The sequence below is a fragment of the Trifolium pratense genome, linkage group LG7 (genome assembly GCF_020283565.1).
Source record: "Trifolium pratense cultivar HEN17-A07 linkage group LG7, ARS_RC_1.1, whole genome shotgun sequence".
NCBI lineage: Eukaryota > Viridiplantae > Streptophyta > Magnoliopsida > Fabales > Fabaceae > Trifolium > Trifolium pratense.
This window is the reverse complement of record NC_060065.1, coordinates 12537620-12549144: the sequence shown is the minus strand read 5'-3', so window position 1 is coordinate 12549144 and position 11525 is coordinate 12537620. Positions and strand designations below refer to the sequence as shown.

The window sequence follows — 11525 nt, the reverse complement described above, 5'->3', positions numbered from 1 at the left end:
CAGATCCTGCCCCAAGGGGTACCCCATTTTGTATATGGAGGACCACGCACTACCCTTAACCATCACATGCGCGCCGCTGTCGCTATCCGGTTCTAATCGGGTCGGGCCTGGACCTAGGTGATGTGTCATTTATGTAGTCACATAAATTAATTAATGGTTAAAATGAGTCGATTTTGTTTTTTTGTAAACGTTAAAACGAGTCGGTGAAATCCCTTTAAATCAGTGCTAACCCTATCTCTTATCTCTTATATTATAAGCTTGTATACACAAGCAAACCTTAAACCTAATTTGTTTTTCCTCCATTTTTATCTTGCAATTTTTATTAAAAAATAATACAATCACCTATGGCAAGTATACAAATCTTTTATATTATAAGCTTGTATACACGAGCAAACTTTAAACCCTAATTTGTTTTCCCTCAATTTTATCTTGCAATTTTTATTAAAAAATAATATAATTTTGTCTTGACTAGGATTCAAACTTGCAACCTTTCAATGCAAGGCAATATTTCCATCCACTATGCCAAGTATACCAATAGTGATTAAAATTATGTGCAATAATTGATAAGCACCGTCAATAATTTCCTTTATATTTATTAACATTCCTTATTGTTTTTTTGTAGATCTAACCGTATTCACTGTTCTATTTGGGTGATTATGCTGATAAGCTTGATAACGTGTTTGCAAATTCTGACAATTTGACTCCTGTCATATTGGTTGTGCAATTTTGCAAAACTATAAAAAAATTTAGGTACGTATATTTTAAATTTTTTTTTTTTTAAAAAAAAAAGAGGAGTAGCAAAGGGCCTCTACCTCAAAATATATATATAATAAGATGAGGAAAAAGTTACAAAAAGAAGGAGGGGGATTAGGCCAAAAACCTCCCTAACCATGTACAACCCTAAAAATGGGTTTACCAAGTCTATTACAATTAAAACTTTCCTTAATTTGATGAGGAAGCTCACACCATACAGTAAGCCTGTTTAAAGATAAGCCCAAATTAGCTAAACCATCAGCACACTGATTCTCCTCCCTAAAAATATGAGAAACAATGATATTCATACACCTAGAAGCCAACATGCAATTGTACCAACGACTTCTTAAAGGCCAATGCACCATATTAGGAGACTTGTATAAATAGATGTGTTTTATTTTTATTTTTTTTGTTGTCAGATGCAACTAATTTGATAAAAGAAATTATTTTTTATTTAGAATGCTTCATCAATTTTAAAAGTATATCATATCAAAATTATTGTTGACTATATTATTCATCACGAAATATTTTTATGCCTTTCCTGATCAACGATTTTTTTTCTACCGGATCATAAATTTAGAGAATAATTATCATGTGAGATTTGGAAAGTTATTATCACGTGTGATTTGGAAAGTTATATATATTTTTTCATACTATAACACCTGCAACAATATTGAAATCTATTAAAAAAAAAACATATTTCACATTTCAATGTCTCATGTTAACAACTTCACCACAATTCGACTTAATTTACTCAGAGGTGTGTATAAACTTTCATTATGTTTTGTGATTTATTATCTTTATTCCTAAAATTGATATGTATAAGGGCTGATATGTAAGGGCTGATATGTCAGATCACCAAAAGGATGTAAGGGCTGATATGTATATGGGCCTCTGTGAGGCAATTCTTAGAGGAGAGACTGATTCATCTACAATGGGAAAAAGAGTGGTGTTGCCATCATCTTTTGCAGGAGGACCAAGGTACATGATTCAAAATTATCAGGATGCAATGGCAATTTGTGGATGGATTGGTTATCCTGATTTATTCATCACATTTACATGCAATTATAAATGGTCTGAAGTAGTTGACTTTTTGAAACCGTACAATCTTAAGCCAGAAGATAGACCGGATTTATCGAGCAGAATTTTCAAGATCAAAGTTGACCATTTGATAAAGGAGATCAAGAAAGGAAAAATATTTGGTGAAATTAGAGCACGTAAATAGTTAATTTTACAAATCTTATTTTTCATCCTTTTATATAGTTGGTATAATTAGTCCAATTAACTTTTAAATTTTAACTGTATCTGAACTATTTGGCATTAATTTTAATTCTACTTTTTTTTACAGTTATATATACTATTGAGTTTCAAAAACGTGGACTTCCGCATGCTCATATAATGGTTTTCCTCAAACCAGTATTTCGGTGTGTGCATCCCAATGATATAGACAAAATTATATCTGCTGAGATTCCTGATAAAGAAACAGATCCTGAACTGTTCGATATAGTAACTTCTCTTATGATTCATGGTCCGTGTGGTGGAGAAAATACAAGCTCACCATGCTTGCAGAAGAATGGAAGATGCACTAAATATTTTCAAAAGAAATTTGTCAATGATACTGTTATTGATCAGGACGGGTATCCAGTATATAGGAGGAGAGATAATGGAGTATTTATTAAAAAATGTGCAAGTTTTGTGGATAACAGGTATGTTGTACCATACAACAGACAATTGTTGTTGAAATATAATGCGCATATTAACGTTGAATGGTGTAACTAGTCCCACTCTATCAAATATCTTTTTAAGTACGTAAACAAAGGACATGATCGTGTTACAGCAAATTTCTATACATCTGGTAATGGAAGCGACAAGTCACAATGTTTTGATGAAATAAAGATGTATTATGACTGTAGATATTTGTCGGCATGTGAAGCTGCTTGGAGGATATTTTCTTTTGATATACACTATAGAGAGTCTACGGTTGAGCGGTTTAATTATCATCTTAAAGATGAGCACACTGTTTTATTTGAAGATAACGAGCGTATTGAAGACGTTCTAAAGAAACCAAAGAGTCACACATCAAAATTTTTGGCATGGATGGATGCAAACAAGAAATTTCCAGAGGCAAAAAATTTAACATATAGTCAATTCCCAACTAAGTTTGTGTGGAAAGAAAATTTGCATCAGTGGGCTCCAAGACAAAGAGGTTTTTCAATTGGAAGAGTTCACTTTGCACCACCTGGTGTGGGTGAAAGGTTTTATTTGAGGACGTTGTTAAACTACGTCAAAGGTCCTACTTCTTTTGATGAATTAAAAACAGTGGATAATTTCAAATATGATAGTTTCAAGGAAGCCTGTTTTGCAAGGGGTTTGCTGGATGATGATAAGGAGTATGTACAGGCAATAAAAGAGACAAGCCACTAGGGTTCAGAGACTTTTTTAAGGAAAATGTTTGCAACATTATTGGTGTCAGATCAGCTGACCAGGCCAGAAATAGTTTGGACAAGTACTTCACATATTTTGATTGATGACATTTTGCACAAACAGAGACGCTTGCTTGGTGCTCCAGGTATAAAATATTTTCACTTATTTCTATAAAACCATATTTATTAGTTGTTTATTTTTTTACTCATGTAACCTTGCTTATATCATTTTTTAAATTATTTATTATGCAGTTTATTAAATTGTAGTTTTTTAAAATTGGAAAAAGAATTTTGTCAAAAAAAAATGGAAAAAGATTTGATATTTTGTATAAATACCCTTTATTTTTACGTTAATGTATCCGAACATATATCAATTATGTTTATCTCACTTTTAACCAAAATCAAATCTATCAAACTCAATTCTGTTAAATCAATTTTTTTTTGCAATACAACCAAACACAACCATAGTCACGTCACTAATCACATTCATTATTTTGATTTTAACATTGCGGATTTAATATTAACCGATGATCAATTGATACAATATGCACTAGCAGATATTGAGATGATGTTACGTAGTTGTGGGAAGAGTTTAAAAGATTATCCTCCAATGCCTAGAGCAGACACATCATTAGTTCCTGATATACAAAATAGTTTAATACACGATGAATTGAATTATAACAGACAATCATTAGCTGAGGAACATGTTAGATTGATGTCAACTATGACTTCAGAGCAACGTAAACTATATGACACAATCATGACAAGAGTTAACGAAAACAAACCTGGTGTGTTTTTTCTTTATGGTTATGGCGGCACAGGGAAGACATTTATCTGGAGGACCATGTCAGCCGCATTATGCTTAAAAGGTGAGATAGTTTTAACAGTTGCCTCAAGTGGGATCGCTGCATTGCTTATACCTGGCGGTAGAACAACACATTCAAGATTTTGTATTCCTCTAAATGTTGACGAGTTTTCAACATGTATCATAGTTCCTAAAAGCCCTTTGGTGCTATTAATACAAAAAGCATTGTTTCGAAGCACCAATGATGCACAAACACTGTTTCGAAGTTGTTGATCGAACTTTAAAAGATATTTTCAAGTCTGTTGATGAAAAAAATAAACACATTCCCTTCGGTGGAAAAGTTGTTGTTTTTGGCAGAGATTTTAGACAAATTCTACCAGTAATACCCAAAGGTACAAGGCCATAAGTTGTTCATGCTACTATTAATTCTTCGGTTCTTTGGAATTTTTGTGAAGTTTTATCATTGAGTAAAAACATGAGGCTTCACGGTGGTGCTTCGAGTGCAGACGTTGAACAAAGAAGATTGTTTTCTGAATGGGTTTTGGGTGTTGGCGATGGAGAAATTGGAGGTGACAACGATGATGATTTAGAACTTGGCATTCCATCAGATTTATTGATTCCAAATTCAGGTGATCCTCTTGCTTCTATCGTTGAAAGCACCTATCCCCAACTTTTACAAAACATGAACGATATAACGTATTTCCAAAATAGAGCTATACTAGCTCCAAAAAATTCAATAGTCGACACAATAAATGATTATATGTTGAATTTAATTCCTGGTGAAGAAAAAACATATTTGAGTTATGATACTCCACTCACAAAATGTAGACGGTCAAACAGTGGATGATGTTCATACTCCTGAATTTTTGAACATGATTTCTACGTCGGGACTTCCAAATCACAAGTTGGGACTTAAAGTTGGAGTTTCAGTTATGCTATTAAGGAATTTGAATAAAAAATTAGGATTATGCAATGGAACAAGACTTATTATTACGAGATTGAGAAAACGTGCTCTTGAAGGAGAAATTATTTCATGAAGTAATATTGGTGATCAGGTTTTCATACCTAGATTTTCTCTGACATCATCTGACGTTGACGAGAATCGCGGAGCGGTTGGAACAAAACAAGAGTTGTGATGATAGAGGTGGTGGAAAGAACAAGAGTTGTGATGATAGAATTTTAGGATCACATCAGACGTGAGAATTCTTTTTAAATTTCAACGGAGAGAATTCTTTTTAAATTTCAACGGAGACAATTTCCTATAATGATTTTTTTTAAGGACTATTAATAAGAGACAATCTTTAAAGCATGTTGGGATATATCTTCCGTCCCCAGTGTTTTCACATGGTCAGTTGTTTCTTGCAATTTCAAGAGTTACTTCTAGAAAAGGATTAAAAATATTGATCATCGATGACGACGGTGAAGATACGACTAAGACTTCGAATGTGGTCTATGTAACGACCCAAAATTTAGTATTCGTTATTTAATTATTTTATTACGCGAGGGCGTGATTTATAATTAAATTATTAAGCGGCGAATAATCATTTAGCGAGAACGTAAGTTAATGAGCGAGAAGTTATGTTGTTTGGGCCTTTGGGCGTGGGATAGGCATTGGGCCTAAGCCAAGTGGGCTTGGATCCATGAGAACAATGGGAGCTCTATAAGTAGCCAAGTCAAACCATGAATAGTCTCATAAGTTACAATTCTTGAGAAAGAGCAAGAGGAGGAGCTCATGAGGGAGAGGGAGAGCTCGTGGGAGAGAAAGAGAAGAGCAAGCTTGTGGATTCGTCGAGCTAAGGTACGAGAGTTAGATTACATATTCGTGAGTGATTCGAAAGAGGGGAGGATGTCGATTCCTCCATTCCCAAACTCTTTCCACTCTATTTTCTTGTGGGTTTTGTGGGTGATTTTCTTAATGGAAAATGGATTCTTTTGATCCTAACATGTGTAGTGAACTCATGGTAGATGAGGTAAACAACTTTGGGGAGTTGAAAGTGGGTATATGTAGATGTTTGATCAATGATTTGCATGTTTTGTTAAACTTGCTTAAAATGCAAGAAATTGGTATGAATTTGTAAGTGTGATGTATGTGGGTGTTTGTGAGTGTTAATTAATGTTCATAGATACCATATATGCTTAAATTAGCTGTTTATAAGAATTTATAACATGTCTAGATGGATTTTTGAGTGGATTCAATGTTAAACCGCCTTAGAGAAACTCAAGAACAGATATTTTTCTGGTGTAGTTCGCTAAGCGACCAGGAGTTCGCTGTAGCGAACATGTTCGCTGAAGCTCGCCAATGCTCGCCATGAGCAGGTGACTTCCTGGTGAGGTTCGCCATGTCTCGCTAAGCCCTCGCTTAGCGAAGGCCTCTGTGACAGCAATTTTTGTTGATGTTCGTAAGTGTAATTAGGCACTTGTAACATGGTTTAAGGGTGTCCTTACATGATTATTGATACATGTTGATACTGTTAATACTTATTGTTAATCGTTATATGATTGATAAACGTGTATGCAATAAGTTGTAGCTTAAAGTGAGCAATGTGATGTTTTAGCATTAATTTGCAATGTTAAGGAAATGATGTGTGTTTTATGACATAAGTGTAAATGAAACTTTATGTGTATAAAAATGGTTATGTGTGTTTCCGCATCAGTGAATGAATAGCTTCGAGCTAGATAGCGTCATGTATTTGATGTGTTTAAAAGTAATCATGCATTCATGAATAATTGTGTTATGGGAATCATGTGAATTCCAATAATTGATGAAAATGGACTATGTTTATGAAAAGTGGCCGAAGATGGGATTATGTTATCCGAGATCTGGAGCCCATATCCAAACATGATATAAAACTGTGTGACTCCTCTTTATGGGAGAGATGGTTGATGATAACCATATCCTACATGATATAAAACTGTTATTGAGCTTATCCAAGGGAGATAAGGTGGTTCGGTAAGTTCCGACGCATCCAACATGATGTAAAACTGTTAGTTCATCTTAAATGGGGTGACGAGCATCCTGCATGATGTAAAACTGACAGCATCCTGCATGATGTAAAACTGATGTAGAGTCCGTGCATGACTATAATCTGAACAGTCCGTACATGACTATAATCTGAACAGTCCGTCATGACTGAAATCTGAACAATGTAAATTGGTACCACATGCACTAGTCGTGTCTAGGGATGACATGACATTGGATAATTGGCATTAGATGCATTAGGGTAAATGCACATGTATTTGATAATTGTTATGTGACAATATCTGATTGGATTGTAATGTGTTTTCCGTATGTGTTAAGCTTTGGTATTTACTAATTGTTTAATACTGTGATTGTTGCCATGACGTGGTATGTGAGTAGAGTCCGTCATGACTATAAAATGAACAAGTGTAGAGTCCGTCATGACTATAAAATGAACACTTTGGTAGTGTCCGAGAAGACGTGAAACTATATGATTGGTGTGTTTGTAAATGAATGATTAATTGGTAGTCGTATTTGACGATGTATGTGCGTGAGTTAGAAATGTATGATAGCGTGTGAAGTGTGTAGTATACTACTCACACTTATATTTATGTTTATGTTTTCTAACTCTCTGCTATGTGTAATTGCTGGACCTTTGGGGGTCCAGGTTGACAGGTTATGTGTTAGCCTCGTCCGAGTGCAATGGTGAAGCTCTGCTCTGATTGAGACACAGGAAAAAGGGGTTTTTATATGTATATGCATGTAGTCCTCTTAGTATACTCTGTTGGTCTTAAGCTTTCATTTGAAAAGTATCCGTTTTGTATAACTAATAACGCATCGTTCGGTGCGAGGTTTTGTTTTTTTGTTCATTCGAATATTTTACTAGATAAATGTATTAGTATTATCTTCGAATGGAGTTTGTAATATTCAAACCAGCGCTTTATAAATCAGATTTTCAATTTTTCCGCTGCGTATTTTCGAAAAAGATTTTATAAAGGCAGAGTTAATTAAATAACGGGTTTGGGTGTTACAGTCTATAAGGAAATCTTCCGTAATATAACATAATTTTCTTTGTATGAATATTTATCCAAAAATGTTACTCTACTTTTTTCATATACCTTACATTATTGGAATTATCATATCATATTTAATCATTATATATCTTACAGCTAATCAAACCCGTGCGGTGCACGGGTCAATGTTCTAGTTATCTTTTATATTATAAGCTTGTATACACAAGCAAACTCTAAACCTAATTTATTTTCCCTCCACTTTTATCTTGCAATTTCTATTAAAAAATAATATAATTTTGTCTTGACTAGGATTCGAACCCATGGTCCTTCAGTGCAAGACAATATTTTCAACCACTATGGCAAGTATACCAATTGTGATTAAAATTATGTGCAATAATTGATAAGCGTCATCGATATTCATAGGAAAGATTTCATACAACAATTAAACACCATCAAATTACATTGCATAGTTTAAACAATTTAAAACCGATAATTAGAAATCTAGAAAATCATCAAATCATACATTTTCTTTGTGTTTTATTTTTCGAAAAAATTGACGTTTTTTTATCCTAATTCAATATTTTTTACTAATTAACTAAACATGTTAACCATTTTCTTAGTGTTTTTTTTTTTTTACGGAAAGAAAAAAATCACTGAACTTAAAAGTTACTTTTTTTAACTAAACATGCTGAGAAAAATATACTTTTTTTATGTCTTTATGAACTTAAAAGTTTGTTCATGTTGAGGAGTATGGTTGATCATATTACTATAAATATATATATCAAGGTGATATTTATGCAAATAGTAGTTGACTCCAGGTATATATAGGGATGGCAAAAAAACCCAAACCCGAGAGACCCACTCGAACCCAAACCCAAGTCAACGGGCGAAACCCGATTTGACTGGGTTTGGGTTTGGGTTCGGGTGACACCCGATAATATGGGTGTGGGTTTGGTATCAGTCAAACCCACACCCGAAACCCATACACCCACCCGAAATATTTTATAATTACCTAATTACCCCCATAGTCTCCCTCAATTTTCTTGGAAGACCTTAAATTTTAGTTGTAATTTAATTTCTTGAAAGTCTATGTTGTAATTTCTTGAAAGTCTATGTTTGAATTTCCTTGGAATACCTTAATTTTAGTTGCAATTTAATTCAAAGTCTATGTTGTAATTTAATTTCTTAAATTTGCAAATTATTTTCAAATGTGCTGCGGGTTTGGGTGGAAAAAACCCGAACCCAATGGGTGTGGGCGTGGGTGTTGTTTTGCCACCCGAATAGCCTTTGGGTTTGGGTTTGGGTTTGGGTGATGATTTCAGGTGTGGGTTTGGTAAGTGTCAAACCCGCACCCATGGGCGCCCGTTGCCATCCCTAGGTATATATCAACGTGACTATATTATTAATTACGATAAAAATCACTGATTCACATTTGTTTCTTTTGCTAACAATGTATCCTAACCTTTCCGGATCAAAGAAGATGTTTTATGAATGAGTTTTGGGTGTTGGCGATGGAGAAATTGAAGATGACAACGACGATGATTTAGAACTTGTCATTCCATCAGATTTATTGATTCCAAATTCATGTGATCATCTTACTTCTATCGTTGAAAGCACATATCCCCAACTTTTACAAAACATGAACGATATAACATGTTTCCAAACAGTGGATGATGTTCCTACTCCCGAAATTTTTAACACGATTTATACGTCGGGACTCCCAAATAACAAGTTGAGACTTAAAGTTGGAGTTCCTGTTATGCTATTAAGGAATTTGAATAACAAATTAGGATTATGCAAAGGAACAAGACTTATTATTACAATATTGGGAAAACGTGCTCTTGAAGAAAAAATTATTTCAAGAAGTAATATTGGTGATCAGGTTTTCATACCTAGATTTTCTCTGACACCATCCGACGTAAGAATTCCTTTGAAATTTCAACGGAGACAATTTCCTTTAATGATTTCTTTTGCGATGACTATTAATAAGAGTAGGGACAATCTTTAAAGTATGTTGGGATATATCTTCTGTCGCCAGTGTTTTCACATGGTCAGCTGTATATTGCGATTTTAACAGTTACTTCTAGAGAAGGATTAAAAATATTTATCATCGATGATGACGGCGAAGATACGACTCAGACTTCGAATGTGGTCTATAAGGAAGTCTTCCGTAATATACATTCCTTTGTATGAATATTTATCCAAAATTATTGTTGAACTATCGTTTAATGTTACTCAAAAATTTTCATATACCTTATATTATTGCAATTATCATATCGTAATTTATAATTACATATATTAGACTCGTGCACCGCACGGGTCGATGTTCTAGTTAATGGTTAGTAGTAAACTTTGTAGGAATATTGTTTATGTTTCGTTTATAAAAAAAATTGTTTATGTTTTTTTTCTTTTTATGATGATATATATTTCTCTTTTTCATAGAAGAATATTTTTTTTATTTCTATATTCTTATTTTTATGGGATTTCTTCTTATTTTTTCTATATTCTTTCTATACTTTTGTTTTTGCTAAATTTTCTATAATTTTTTTATTGTTTTTTTTTTCTATTTTTATGTATAAATTATTCTGTTTTGTTCTATCTATAATATGTTGTGTTCAAATCACTAGGTTTGGTCTATTGGTAAGGAGTTTGGGTAGCATGTTATAGGTATTGGGTTCGATCCTCAACTGATTATAAACCAAAAAAAAAAAAAAATTGTTCCTATTTTTATTTTTAAGCATATATTCTTCCTTTTTTTTGTCAAAAAAAAAAATCATTCTATATTTTTTTTAATATTACAATGAAGGATATAAAACTTGCAACGTGGTTAAAAGTAATAAGGATAAATTAGTAACAAAATTTTCATAATAGGAGATTTCAAACAATAATTTCATGCCGAAGAATTTAGTAGATACCCGAGTAACCTGTCTGATCAATAAACCATGCTGAAACATGATATTTGAACCAGACATTCCTTGCACTTAACCAACTCCAGGGTTTCAATTTAACTTACCGTAAAAAAAAACAAAACTTGTAAAGGGACAAACTCCCTCCGTCCCAGAATATAAGCTAAAGTTGGTCAACAAAAGTGAATGTATTTGATCCAAATTTTTAACCAAATATCAAGTTTCTTTGACTCAAATTTGCTTATATTTTAGGACGGATGGAGTATTTAAATACCTTTTGGATGCGTGATTACCCATTAGTTGAGATATCAACAAACCATATAGATCACCGAGCATCCCGATACTCATCCCTAAAGTTAACATCAATAAGTTGGTTCACAATTTTAGAGAGCATGGTAGACCGATCGATATTGTAACATCCTAATTCTCGTAGTTAGTATTTATTTATTATTTCGTTAAGTAGCGCATAATATCCGTAAATGAATAATTATGTGTGTGTTTGTGATTTATTTGCTTAAATAAGATAAGTCATTAGTATGAGGAATGAGTTAATGGGCTTGAATTTAGTCATTTTCTTAAAATACTTCCATCGTACTCATCAACATAAATGGTCCTAGCCCTAAACGATGGATACTAAGTGGCTGTGCGTACTCACCCGTGCAATAC

The 11525-nt window shown here is 33.4% G+C and overlaps 1 pseudogene; it reads left to right on the top strand.

The window, feature by feature from the left end:
• The first annotated feature begins 1600 nt into the window (after positions 1–1600).
• LOC123895862 lies at positions 1601–10125 on the top strand (annotated as a pseudogene).
• The last annotated feature ends 1400 nt before the right edge of the window (positions 10126–11525 follow it).